The following is a 14,717-nucleotide window of genomic DNA, read 5'->3' on the forward strand; positions in this document are numbered from 1 at the left end:
CTGTGGGAGACAAATTTGTTTATTGTTAAAGCCTGCGATTTTGGGTCGTAGCAACTCTTAGTTGTGGATGAGATCAGCTAAGGGAATCAAGTGCGTAGTATCCTGCTGGGATCAGAGGCGTAGAGGTGCAACTGTACCTTGGATCAGTGGGAGACTGATTGAGGTTCAACTACAGTCCAGTCTGAAGTTAGCTTGGAGTAGGCTAGTGTCTGTAGCGGCTTAATACAGTGTGTATTCAATCTGAACTAGGTCCTGAGGTTTTTCTGCATTTGCGGTTTCCTCGTTAACAAAACTTCTGGTGTTTGTGTTATTTCTTTTCCGCATTATATTTGTTTATATAATAGAAATAATACAGGTTGTGCGTTTGATCTAATCAATTGGAAATACAACCTTTGGTTTTTGATTGATATTGATTGATCCTTGGACATTGGTCTTTGGCACCGTCCAAGTTATTCCTTGTATTCGATTAGTACTCGCAGTTTCTGTTTGAGAAAATCAAATAAGGATAAAGATATAAACTCGTCGATATACTTTTAATTGATTGAGTCTTGTTGATTCTCTTAAAAGTGTATTCGAGTTTGTCCATAAAGATTGCTAAGCGAAATATTGGGTGGTGTTGTTAGACCCCCGCTTTTCAGATTTGTTTTTCTTCTTATGAAACAATGTTGTTTAAGCTTCCTCTTCTCAATATCAACGAATTTAAAATAAAAAAAATATCAGTAAGATCGAAAATCAAAAACCAAAATAAAAAGAAAAAAAACAAATACATACTTAGATTATTGTCTTCATCTTCTCAGATATGCAAAAATCTTCTCAACTCGAAATATGTAAATCAAACAATGTTTAAAACAACTCTGTAATTGTTTTCTTATCATGATGAAACATATTCAATCGATAGAAAAACCCTAAAAGCCTAATCTCGAAGCTCTGAAGCAGAAGCAGAAGAAGAGATAAGAAAAAATCAGATTTGATTTTCAATTTATGGTTAAGTATAACAATAATACTGTAAACATTGGAGGTTAATTTTGGCATCAAAAAGTTTATTAAATAATTGATGACGTTAGCTCCCCTAGAAAATTCAAAATCTGGCCCTAAAATTAAAAAAATTGGGCCTAAAAATAACAAAATCTGAAAATATGAAGTTGGTAGTAAAGGATCCATATAGTAAGGAGTTTACGATAGTTTCTCACATTTTCAAAATCTCATCCGCATTCAACTATGTGCGAAATGAAAATGACACATGCAAATTCTAAAAGGGAGGGTAATGCCAAAATTGTTATCTATCACTACACCATATCCTGCAATTTCCAACATATCAGTTTCGGAGATGTGCAGCGGATATTGGCGTTGCACAAATACGTTGGTCAAATTAGATAATAAGAATAAGTTAAATAAAATTAATGGACCAAAACACGTTAAGCAACGTTGGTAAATATGTAATATTAGACATTTTCATGGGCCTTTTAGTAATTTTATGCGTTTAATCTCATTTTTTTTTACTTATTATTATTTTTTAGAAAATCTTAAAATTTCCTACAATTTCCCTCTCAATATTTCACCAAAATCACCCTCCATCCTAAACTTAAATCAACAAAAATTTCCCCCTAATTTTTCCCTCTAACTTTTCACCAAGATCATCATCCTTCTCATTTTTTTCACCAAACATTAAGTTTTCCCTCAAATTTTCAAACACCAAATATTTCCAGACATATTTATTTTTCTCTCTCTTATTTCACCCAAATATATTCATACATAAAAATTTCTCTCTTTATTTTCCTAGTTCTCATCGACCACTCTCTCGGAGAGAACCGAACACTTTCTCTCAGAAACAAACCCTTACGCAAAATTTCCAGAATCAAAACCCTTTTCTCGCAATGAAACCACAAATCGAAACCTGAATTTCAGTAGCCACAACATAGAAATCTCGATCTATTCTCAAAACCTAGAAATCTCGATCATTTAGAACCTTAAAAAATTCGTAAACCTAGAATGCAAAATCAATTTTGTTATTGAAATGTGAAACCAATTCTCTGATAGTTGATTATCATCAAGTATACACCATTATTTACTAGTTCTGTTGTTTAATTTTATGTTGTTGACCTAAATCTGTGAAGTTCAAGTCTTATTACATGTACAGATTTTGGTGATTTGAAGTTAGATTCTATTCTTTCGCTGTTTTTTTTTTTTTTTTGTATTATGTAGAATTTCAAGGCATGGGTGTGTTTTGCTTTCTGATTTGTGAGCTATTTTTAGGGTTAAATTGTTTTTTAGATATCAATCTCTTGCTGCGTGATTTCAAAATGTCACTTGTTTGATTTGATTTGTTACTGCTGGATATAGTCTGAATTCTGTTAGCCGAAGTTGATCAGTTTGATTTATTTTATCGTATAGTTTTATGGTTCAGAGATCCAAGATGTGAAAGCTTTCATGTATGAATTTGTCATCCAAAAAGCCTCAAATCCATCTTCTGAATGAACTGTTCCTGGTCATTTTTTGATGCTTCATTAGCACAATTTAACTGAATTTCGTTGATGAATTTATGGGTCAGTATACCATGATTTAATAATGCCATCCTTGATAGCATCTGGTTCAACTCTAATGACTCTTTTTGTAAAGCTTGGATCTCATTTGGAGTATATTGAAGTTTTGATTTGAACCTCCTCTTGACCTCTGCTTTCTGAATCATATAATTGAGGTAAACTGAACATGTTTCTTTTTTATGCAGTTATCCATAGTGGATAGATGGGAATTCATTAGGTTTGAACTTTTGTCATAGGTCATATGCATTATATGTTCTTCATGTAGGAATTATTTTGGGATGACATCTCTAGTTTCTTGATCTTATTACTTGTCCTTAGGAATTATTATCGATTTTTCTCTAAATTGTAATTGCGACAAATTTTATGTGAACCACAACATCAGATTTTTGGTGTGTCTTGAAATGGGAGGGATTTGAAGGGTCATGTCTTGTGCATCACATGTTATCGTTATGATTCACTAAGCAGGTGAAGTAAGATTGTGCACATTTTTGACAACTCCTCCCTTGATTGTTTGTTTTCCTTGCTGGTACGTGTGCATTTGCTGTATTAAACAAGAGGTTTCCTCTTAGTCGTCATATTTCATAATGCCTCTTAGGTTATGGGGTCACATTTAACAATCCCATATGAATACTATACGTCGCTTTTATACCATTCATACTTTGCTTTCCTGAAAATGTTGAGGTGATATCTAATTTACCATTTCCTTATTTTATCTATCATCTGTAACTGATGACGTTGATATGTAGATTCCCGCTAGGTTGTACTCATGTCGATGTCCTTTTTGGTGCCAGGTGAATCTGCTACAGCTAAGAACGGAACAGGGGAAGGAGAGTACTACGTCTGGCACGAGTGAGTAATTTGAAGTTGGTTTCTTGGGGTAGAAAACAGATTCCTTAGTGAGAAAGTAACTCACTATTTATGTTAATCATTGTTGTCTATGTTGTTGTCAGATGGCAAATTCTAAAGTATGATTTCTGTTTTGGTGCATGTTTCGTAGAGTAAAATTGTTGTTCTAAGGACTTGAAAGGTCGGGTAACCTGTTCAGCTTTTTCTTAGCTGCTATAGTTATCAATAATTGTATAAGATTGTATGTTCAACTTCTTGTTGTCTTATTGTTGGCTGCTTATTACTTAGGTATCGATGTATGGTGCACGAAACTTGTTCATCACAGAGAGGGTTTGTTGCTCTCAATTTGCTTATAATTCAGTTTCTCGCTATGCATTCAGTTTGGTTAGGATTCAGTTTACTGGTCATTTCATAAGAATGATTTTTTTTTGTTTTGTTGTGAACTATAGGCTATAAATAGTGCATCAGTTTTATAATCTCGCATGTCTTCCTGTCTTCATTATTATAGAATGTCTCAGCAGATTGAGAAAGGTTGGATGTTTGAAGGTAGGTTTAGTCATTTGTATAGAGTAGGAGTAGATACTTTTATTTCCTTTGCATATAAGAACAAAACTGGAGAGTCGGAATATTGTCATTGTCCTTGCCGTGTTTTTCGTAATGCAAAATCTAAGAAGTTTAAACGAGTAAGGCATGATTTGAAAGTGAACGGCGTGCTAATTACATATGTACATTGGTCACTACATGGAGAGAAGCCGACACCACCCTCAAAGGTAGTTGCCGCAAATGTAGAGCAATTTGTTCAAGAAGAAACTTCAGTGGAGCCTGTGGAGGAACATGTAGCAGTGGACAGTAGAGATGATGGGTGCAGGTTGGGTGATTTTGTTGACAATGCATTTGGGGTATTTGAAGGGTTAAACGAGCATGAGAATGTAGGTGATTCTGAACATCCCTTTATTCGGGATCCTAGCTTAGGTAAAAAGCACGACAAGTATAAGAAGTTAGCATAGGAGAAGATATATCCGTCATGTGAGAATGGTCATACAACTCTTTCTATCATAACAGAGTTGCATCATGTAAAGAAGACTTTTGGTTGGTCAGGGAATAATGTAACTTACCTCTTGGGATTACTTAGAAAATGGTTTCCATAGGGAAATACTTTTCCTGAAAAATACCCGATAATGAAGAAGATGTTGAGAGATCTGGGAATGGAGGCTGAAAATATACATGTTTGCATTAACCATCGTGTGATGTTCTGGAAACACCTTGAGAATGCAATAGAATGTCCGACTTGTGGAGCATCTAGGTACAAAGTTAAAGTGGGGAAAGATGGAATATCAAGGCCAACAAAAGAGCCAGAGAAAGTGTCGCGTCATTTTCCGCTCGATGAAAGACTTAAGAAGTATTATACTGTACCATGGATCTCTGAAGACATGACTTGGCATGATAGAGCGAAAGCGTCCTACAATTGTATGCGTCATCCAATAGACTTTGTGCAGTGGCAGAATACGAAGGAAAGGTGGACCGAGTTTGCAAGTGAAGCGCGTAATGTGTGGCTTGGCATCTCAACATGATGGATTTAATCCTCGCGACATCCAGTCTACCGGTTATAGTTTCTGGCCAGTTATATTGGTAATGTATAATTTGCCACCATCACTATGTATGAAGGTAGAGTTTCAGATCATGTCGTTGTTGATACCAGGGCCTCTAAAGCACCGGGACAAGACATCTGTATTTTTCTTCAAGTATTAATAGATGACCTGCAACAACTTTGGGAGGGTGTTGATGCATATGATATGCATTTAAAAGAGGCATTCAAGTTGAGAGCAATTTTTATGTGGGGTATTCATGATTTACCTGCATATGGAAATATTTCTGGATGTGTAGACAAAGCGTGTCCTGGTTGTGCAGATGAGACGGAAAGTAATTGGTTACCTTACTCCCGCAAGATTGTGTATAGAAATTTCTGAAGATTTCTGAAGACGAATCATCCTTTCAGGTCAGGTACCTCACTTCGGTAATGGTGTTAGAGTTAGTATTATGCATCTCCAATTTGACATTTTCAGTACAGTTCTTAATTTTATTCAGTTCTTAATTTTCAGTTTAGTTCTTCATTTTTTGTCAAGCTTGGTTTGGTCATATATGATCAGTTCAGTTCTTAATTTTTGAATTATTGACTGTTCAATTGAAAAGGAATTGCATTGGTAGTGAGAATTTTAGTGTCCTCTTTTCAGGTCAGGCAAGTATACGAGACTCCAAACAAAAGAGAAGGGATTTGCACCAGTTCGATTAACTGGACAAGAAGTAATGGCAAAGACCAGTCATGTTCAATATGTTCCTGGTAAGTTTTCCAAAGACGGTAAGAAGAGAAAGAGAGATTTTTATGAAGTTTATTGCGATGATATTGATTCACCAACTAAAGCGTTTTACAAAAGGTCGAGGCTGCTGGATATTCCAACATGGGTTTATAATGAATATCTTCATTGTATTGATGTAATGCACGTTGAGAAAAATGTTACTGAACATCTTGCAGATGCTTTTCTTGACTTAAGAAGAAATCGAAAGATAATGTGTGTGCTAGGAAAATTATGGAGGCTCTGAATATTCAGAGAGGTCATGGATTACTGAAGATTCTGAAATTGGTAAAGACATCGTACCTGACGCTCTTTATATTTTGAGCAAGAAGGAGAGAAATGACTTTTTGAAGATATTGAAAGACATGAAGTTTCCAACTGGATTTTCCTCAAATCTTGGAAACAATGTCACTCTTCAACCTCCCGGACTGCATTGTTTGAAGTCACATAAGTTTCATATTATTAAAGAATATTTGCTGCCAGTTCTGCCACAACATGCTTTCCCGCGCTACCCAGATCTTCGGAGGGCTCTTCAACAAATCAGTTTGTTCTTTAGAATACTCTACCCGAAAGTTCTGATCAAAAGTGAACTTCAACATGCCAAATATATGGTGGTCGAGGCATTGTGTGTTATGGAAAAGTATTTTCCGCCTTCTTTTTTCGTTATCAGCATCCATCTGGTGGTGCATCTTGCTGATGAAGCTCCAGCTTGTGGACCAGTTAGATTCCGATGGATGCATCCATTTGAAAAGTAATTTTTTGCTATTTTGAAGCTAGGCATAGGCCCGTCCTGCCCCTGGCATCGTAGCCACCGGTTTACTCCCCACTGAGCAAACTCGGCCCTCTTAAACCCATGGTAAAGTTAGTATAATTTACATTTGAAAGGTAATTACTTTAAAGTATTTTGACATTGGAGCATGAACTGAACCAAGTTTTAACTTAGTTATTGGTAATCGACAATACTATAATCTATAGACAGCGGCTAAATAGTTTCATGTATAACTTGAGTTCTGTATCACTTTACAAATTCTTTATTTTTACAGTTAATGAATATCTGCAGCTGGCGTACACTGGAACAAAACCAAGTCATAATTTAGAGCTAAAAATGATGTCAAACTATTTTGTTCACATGTAGTTTGTGTTTTTACGTAGGGCGAAGCTTTAGAAGATGATGTTTGGACAACTTTGATGGTATGTCTATTTGAAAAAGAGAGGGTCTAACATCACCACCCAATATTTCGTTTATCAATCTGTATGGACAAACTCGAATATACTTTTAAGAGAATCAACAAGACTCAATCAATTAAAAGTACATCAACGAGTTTATATCTCTCTCTTGATTTGATTTACTCAAGCAAGACTGTGAGTTCTAATCAAATACAAGGAATAACTTAGATGGTACCAAAGACCAGTATCCAAAAATCAATCAGTATCAATCGACAACCAAAGGTCGGATTTCCAATTGATTGATTCAAACGCACAACCTGTATTATTTCAATTATAAAGATAAAACAATGTAATGCGGAAATTTAAATAACACAGACGCCAAAAATTTTGTTAACGAGGAAACCGCAAATGCAGAAAAACCCAAGGACCTAGTCTAGATTGAACACACACTGTATTAAGCCGCTACAGACACTAGCCTACTCCAAGCTAACTTCAGACTGGACTGTAGTTGAACCCCAATCAATCTCCCATTGATCCAAGGTACATTTATGCTCCCACGCCTCTGATCCCAACAAGATACTGTACACTTGATTCCCTTAGATGATCTCACCCACAACTAAGAGTTGCTACGATCCAAAATCGCAGGCTTTGACAATAAACAAATCTGTCTCACACAGACAAGTCTACCAAAGGATCAATCTGTCTTCCACAGATAAACCCTAAAGGTTTTGTTCCGTCTTTTGATAGTAATCAAGGTGAACAGGAACCAATTGATAATCCGGTCTTATATTCCCGAAGAACAACCTAGATTAATCAATCACCTCACAACAATGTTAATCGTATGGTAGCGAAACAAGATGTTGTGGAATCACAAACGATGAGACGAAGGTGTTTGTGATTACTTTTTGTATCTTGCCTACCGGAGATATCAATCTCAAGCCAATCAATCTGATTGTACTCGTACGATAGAAGATGCAAGATCAGATCACACAACTACGATAAAAGTAGTATCAGTTTGGCTTCACAATCCAAATGAAGTCTTTAAGTCGTTAACCCGGTTTGAGAAAAGAAAACCAGAGGGTTAAAGGAGAATGGGCTCTAGTATACAAACTAGTATCACAGTGAGGTGTGGGGATTAGTTTTGCACAATACTGTCTCCTTTATATAATCTTTCAAATCAGGGTTTTTCCTTGGTTACAAAGCAAACAATATCCACCGTTAGATGAAAACCGGATTTAGATTCAAACTAATATTTCTCAACTGTTAGATCGAAAACTTAGCTTGTTATACACAAATGAACTGCACGCTTCTAGGTTTGTTAACCGTACCCAAACGTGTGCACTTGTTGGTTCAACAATAGTCAACCAAAAGGTTAGCCAAAAGAGCATTTCATATTAACCATGTTCTTCTTCACCATAACTAGTTCAAATGACTCAAATGAACTAGTTAGAGAGTTGTTTAATTGCAAGGAAATATTATGTACTACACAACACAAAATCGAAGCAAAGATGATTTTATTCACACGAATCGGTTCATGAACTTTTATAGCCACGGTTTGCAAACTACATTCCTTAGTCTTTATAAGTTTAAGTTCAGAAATCATCTTCAGATATATAACCATTCTCAAGTTCGCAGACTAGGTTCGTGGACTTAAGCAACCGGTAGAGTTTACAAACTCCAGCAGAAAATCTCGGCAAAGACCTTCCGCCGGTTCGCGGATGCAGCTAGTTCGTCAACTCCAACAGAAATTCTCGGAATGAGAAGTTCGGAAGTTCGCGGATTGAGTTCGCAGACTTGGCTCATGCCATTTTCCGGTTTCTCTTGATCAACAAAGTTCGCAAAGTTTGGTTCAAGGAATAGGACTTATACATAAATGTGTTTCCAGAACAATGTTTATGTCCACCATTGGTTATGTAATCTAATCTCTCATTTCAATCATTGAAACATTCTTAGAGGACGTTATATAGTTGTTACACCATTTCTCGTCAAAGCAATTTTCAAAGTGATTGAAACATATCATGACTTTCGTCACTAGGTAAAGATAAACTTGATTGAAGCGAAAAGCTTACCAAAACATATTTCGAGACATAGATAGGTGAGGTATACTCGGCTCGAAATACCCGATGTGTATAATCCAAGTCTATATATATAGTATACGACTTCTTGTCACAAAGAGTAAGAGATAGAGTAGATAGACTTTTGAGTGACAGATAAGTTCAAGTCTTCACATACCTTTTATTCGAGAAGTTCCACCGGTTCCTTGAGTAGTTCTTCTTCTTGTATGATGAATTGCCACGAAGTCCTTGAGCTCAACTACACTTTCTATCCTAGTCCGAGACTTAGCTATAATAGAATAGAAATCAAGACTTATAGTTTTGATCACTAACAAGCGCATGCGAGTTCGACCGAGCAATGCTCTAAAAATCTCCCCCTTTGTCAATTTTAGTGACAAAACTATCAATACATATGGAATACAAAAAAGATAAAGAAACTTTAGTAGCTCATATTCCACATGTCTAATCTTCAACATTCCTCGAAATCTTCGTCACTTCCAAGTACTCCAATGATCCAAAAGGTTGTAAGTTTAGTATCACCGTTGTTGAAGATCCGTAGCTATAACAATGAGAAAGCATCGATCTCGATCATTGTTATACAGTGTCATAGTATTATTACACAGTGTCATAGTATTATACATAATTTTATCACAACTTCAACAATAATACTATGGTGATATGTTTCACTCCCCCTTAGTCAATACTCCATCTCACATGGAAACCACTCCCCCTTACAGAATGATCCGAAAACCATATGTATTTGTAGTGTGAACTACATATTAATTCTCCCTCTTTTTGTCAATAAAATTGGCAAAGGTACAAGAACGGGATCGTAATAAAATTTCGTAAGAGACATTTCATGACTAAAATAAAATACATACCATCTAATTTAGATGCAATCATATAGCCGAAGCTAATAGCATTCATCAAGGAATTTAAAGATACAAGATAACCCCTCTAATATTCCACATCCGCACTCCCCTCAAGATATTACCATTAAGCACAAGTTCAAAAGGACTCTCCCCCATTTGCTGTCATTCCCGAAAGAACAATAAGAGCGACCTTAATTTCAAAAGAAAAGAAGGATTTTATTGGACACCAAAAACTATGAGAATGATTTTCTATATCCAAAAAACTAAATCAAATTAATCACAAGTAAACCCATGATTAATTTAATCGGAATCCGCAATCAAATTAAACACACAAAGTGGTCAACTTAATTGATTATGCTCAACATAAGAAAACTTACGGATCATATGACTAACATAACCATTAGAAAATGATTAGGATAGCCATTCATATACTCAACACAAGAAAAAAGAACTTATGGAATATATGAATACTCAACTAGATTAATTACAAGATAACCCATAATTAATCTAGTTGGAATGCACAATCAATCTAATCACAACAGTAATCAATTTAATTGTCAAATGATTTGCTCGACATAAGAGAACTTATGGAGCAATAACTAAATAACCAAAACGAAATGATTAATTTAGTTCAAAATGCTCATCACATAGTATCTTACGGAACAACCAACAAAGCTAATCATAATAATCAACTTAGTTGTATCGTGCTCAACATAAGACACATTACGGAGCCTCACAGTAATACAAAGGATATGGATCAATAAACATCTTTACTGCGGAATACGCAAGGATCTATTCTTTTTTCAATCATTATAAGCATAACAATAATAAACTTTATCCTTGTACACAAAAGATTTTAACCTATTTTCCATCAAAGGATTTGACAATATAGGCTTAACTTTTGTAATTGTTGTCAAGAGTTTATCGATCTAGTATGCATATCGATAGGTGAAAGAGTTAACAATTTAGACAACATATGAGCATTTTGTGTAGCAAGTCTTAAAAAAAACTTTCAAAATCCAAACATAAGAGTTATTACAGCCCATAAAGTATTACTTGTTAGGCACCAGAGGAAACTAAACTTGATTGCGATAATATTTCTCTACAATCTTACAAATCGGTTCAGAGAGTTCAGAATGAGCTTCCAACACAAAACTTAGTTGTTCTTGAAGATACTTGATTCTTACATCACGAGAATCTTCAGAAATAACTGGTTTCTTCATTTTGTTGATGTATGTCTGGGACAGAGGAGAAGGATATCCAGTGAAGGTGCCGATGGTCTTGACCTTAAATAGACTGCGGATCCTACTGATAAGACATGGAAATCCAAGGTTCTTTTTCTGTGAAACCATGTGAATCATATGACAAATAATCAGTCCACAGAAGTTGACTTCTTCACCAGATACTAGATAACACATCAATTTAGCAAGTGTTCTGCTCCATAGATTCCTATCTAGGGTACTAGGAATCAGGTTAGCAACAAAAAGTTTACTGAAAACTTTCAAGTAAAAACTGATGTTTTCGACACACAATTTGCCTCTAGACCAAGATTCACTTCTATTTAGAAGTAATTTAGAAAGTTGTCCCTGTTTTGGCCGAAGGTTTTCTGTTTGAGGTACAACAAGAGTGCGGTGAATAGATAGGTTCAACAAGTATGCAATTAGTTCGCGGTTTACCTCAATTTGTATTCCCCCAACCATTGTCTTGAAGTAGCAGTTGATTTTGTCAGCTGCATGAAGGTTAGCATAAAATTGGCACGTCATCTCAGGATACAAGGACCCGAGGCCATCATGAATATATCCCCATTCATGTTTGATCATAAATTCGTGAAACTAGGGTTCACTAACAGTCCTGTCATGTATCCTTTCTATGATAAAATTCCTTTTAAGAAACTTTACATATTTATCCCTAGCATGAAGGCTAACAAAGCTAATTCGAAGAGCAAGATCATAATAAGGCTGGGATACGTCTAAACCAATTTCATCATCTTCAAATTCTACATCACTATCAAGTTCTCGGTTTGGTTGAGAACTTGAGCTTTCACCACGACTTAACTTTTCCTAGGAGCCATGTAAATGCAAACAATTAGAGAGAGACAACTTACTTGGTTCACGGACTGACGTTAATGGTGAATCCACGAATACGAACTTGAAGACCCAAACTGTTCTCGACCCAAGGTGCACCTTTTTCTTCTGATTTCAAAGATGTAAAAGTTTTAAAATTTGATTGAGAAACCAAGCAACAACGATGCAGAGGTATGCGAATAGATGGAGTTTCTCTTCGAGTTCACGAACAGAGAAAGAATGAGATGAAAAGAACGAGGAAGAGATTCTTTTCTCTTTTTGATGTTGAACCAAAAACTTGCCACGTTCGCGCACGAGACTCGTTCATGAGACGATTCCTGAACCAGCACGTGCGAACCACTTGTGTGACCCTTAAGGAAGTGTTTGGAACAATGTTTGAATACCATAACACCATGAGAGAGCTTCTTTCCAACAGATCTTACATCTCGAAGACCTGAGATGATTCCAGAATAGGATTATAATAGGACTATCCAAGAGTATTATCAAAATCAAGGCATTAAAGATCCGATCTCCCTTTCTCCATCCTATCGGAAATTGTTCTCTAAAATAGTTTCGATTGAAACTGTCATGACAACAATTATCAGAAACTAGGAAATGACAAAATTTATTTTTAACGAGGTGTTCATGTGACTGGGGTTTAAACTCCTCTTGAGATGGGACTTGTGGGTAGCTAGAAGATCCCAAAGGAGAAGCACAACTATCATTGATAATTGAATCAATGTCAACCTCTACAAAAATATTATTTGCCATAGCTTGATTTATCCTTTCAAGAGACTTTTGCTCATACTGGAGAAACATATCAACATCAGAAGTCAGGCTTTCAAGATTCTTTTCAATTTCAGAAAAGATTTCAAAGGATTTTATACCTGGTGGAGGTATAAATAGAATTTCTTCTACAAATTTTAAAGAATCAGACATGGAAGAAAATTACGTAATCCCTAGATCTGGTGGTGCATTTATTGAGATAGCACTACTATCCATATAGTCAGATCGCTACAAACACAGACTTTTGAGGTCTTGAACGTGTTTGCCTGCTCTGATACCAATTGAAAAAGCGGGGGTTTAACAACACCACCCAATATTTCACTTAGCAATCTGTATGGACAACTCGAATATACTTTTAAGAGAATAAACAAGACTCAATCAATTAAAAGTACATCAACGAGTTTATATCTCTCTCTTGATTTGATTTACTCAAGCAAGACTGCGCGTTCTAATCAAATACAAGGAATAACTTGGATGGTACCAAAGACCAATATCCAAGGATCAATCAATATCAATCGACAACCGAAGGTCGGGTTTCCAATTGATTGATTCAAACGCACAACCTATATTATTTCAGTTATAAAGATATAACAATGTAATGCTGAAATTGAAATAACACAGACACCAGAAATTTTGTTAACGAGGAAACCGTAAATGCAGAAAAACCCAAGGACCTAGTCCATATTGATCACACACTGTATTAAGCTGCTACAGACACTAGCCTACTCCAAGCTAACTTCAGACTGGACTGTAGCTGAACCCCAATCAATCTCCCACTGATCCAAGGTACATTTATGCTCCCACGCCTCTGATCCCATCAAGATACTGCACACTTGATTCCCTTAGCTGATCTCACCCACAACTAAGAGTTGTTACGATCCAAAATCGCAGGCTTTGACAATAAATAAATCTGTCTCACACAGACAAGTCTACCAAAGGATCAATCTGTCTTCCACAGATAAAACCTAAAGGCTTTGTTCCGTCTTTTGATAGTAATCAAGGTGAACAAGAACCAATTGATAATCCGGTCTTATATTCCCGTAGAACAACCTAGATTAATCAATCACCTCACAACAATCTTAATCGTATGGTAGCGAAACAAGATGTTGTGGAATCACAAATGATGAGACGAAGGTGTTTGTGATTACTTTTTATATCTTGCCTACCGGAGATATCAATCTCAAGCCAATCAATCTGATTGTACTCGTACGATAGAAGATGCAAGATCAGATCACACAACTACGATAAAAGTAGTATCGGTATGGCTTCACAATCCAAATAAAGTCTTTAAGTCGTTAACCCGGTTTGAAAAAAGAAAACCAGAGGGTTAAAGGATAATCGGCTCTAGTATGCAAACTAGTATCACATGTGAGGTGTGGGGATTAGTTTTGCACAATACTAGATGTCTCCTTTATATAGTCTTTCAAATCAGGGTTTTGCCTTGGTTACAAAGCAAACAGTATCCACCGTTAGATGAAAACCTGATTTAGATTCAAGCTAATATTTCTCAACTGTTAGATCGAAAACTTAGCTTGTTATACACAAATGAACTGCACGCTTCTAGGGTTAACCTTACCCAAACGTGTGCACTTGTTGGTTCAACAATAGTCGACCAAAAGGTTAGCCATATGAGCATTTCATATTAACCATGTTCTTCTTCACCATAACTAGTTCAAATGACTCAAATGAACTAGTTAGAGAGTTGTTCAATTGCAAGGAAATATTATGTACTACACAATACAAAATTGAAGCAAAGATGATTTGATTCACTCGAATCGGTTCATGAAATTTTATAGCCACGGTTTGCAAACTGCATTCCTTAGTCTATATAAGTTTAACTTCAGAAATCATCATCAGATATATAACCTTTCTCAAGTTCGAAAACTAGGTTCGCGGACTTAAGCAACTGGTAGAGTTTACAAACTCCAGCAGAAAATCTCGGCAAAAACCTTCCGCCGGTTCGCAGACTGGGTTCACGGACGCAGCTAGTTCGTCAACTCCAGCAGAATTTCTCGGGATGAGAAGTTCGGCAGTTCGC

The 14,717-nt window shown here is 36.1% G+C and overlaps 1 long non-coding RNA gene across 5 annotated transcripts; it reads left to right on the top strand.

The window, feature by feature from the left end:
* Positions 1–1,615: 1,615 nt before the first annotated feature.
* LOC113284495 lies at positions 1,616–6,733 on the top strand. 5 transcript variants are annotated; one of them, XR_003328166.1, is made up of 4 exons: positions 1,616–2,695; positions 3,332–3,567; positions 3,675–5,382; positions 5,618–6,733. It is a non-coding gene; the product is annotated as an uncharacterized LOC113284495 (long non-coding RNA). The 5 variants fall into 5 exon arrangements; XR_003328168.1 differs by having other exon boundaries at positions 3,332–3,389; positions 3,491–5,382; XR_003328165.1 differs by having other exon boundaries at positions 1,616–3,005; positions 3,332–5,382.
* The last annotated feature ends 7,984 nt before the right edge of the window (positions 6,734–14,717 follow it).

This window comes from Papaver somniferum, chromosome 5, assembly GCF_003573695.1.
Source record: "Papaver somniferum cultivar HN1 chromosome 5, ASM357369v1, whole genome shotgun sequence".
Lineage (NCBI taxonomy): Eukaryota > Viridiplantae > Streptophyta > Magnoliopsida > Ranunculales > Papaveraceae > Papaver > Papaver somniferum.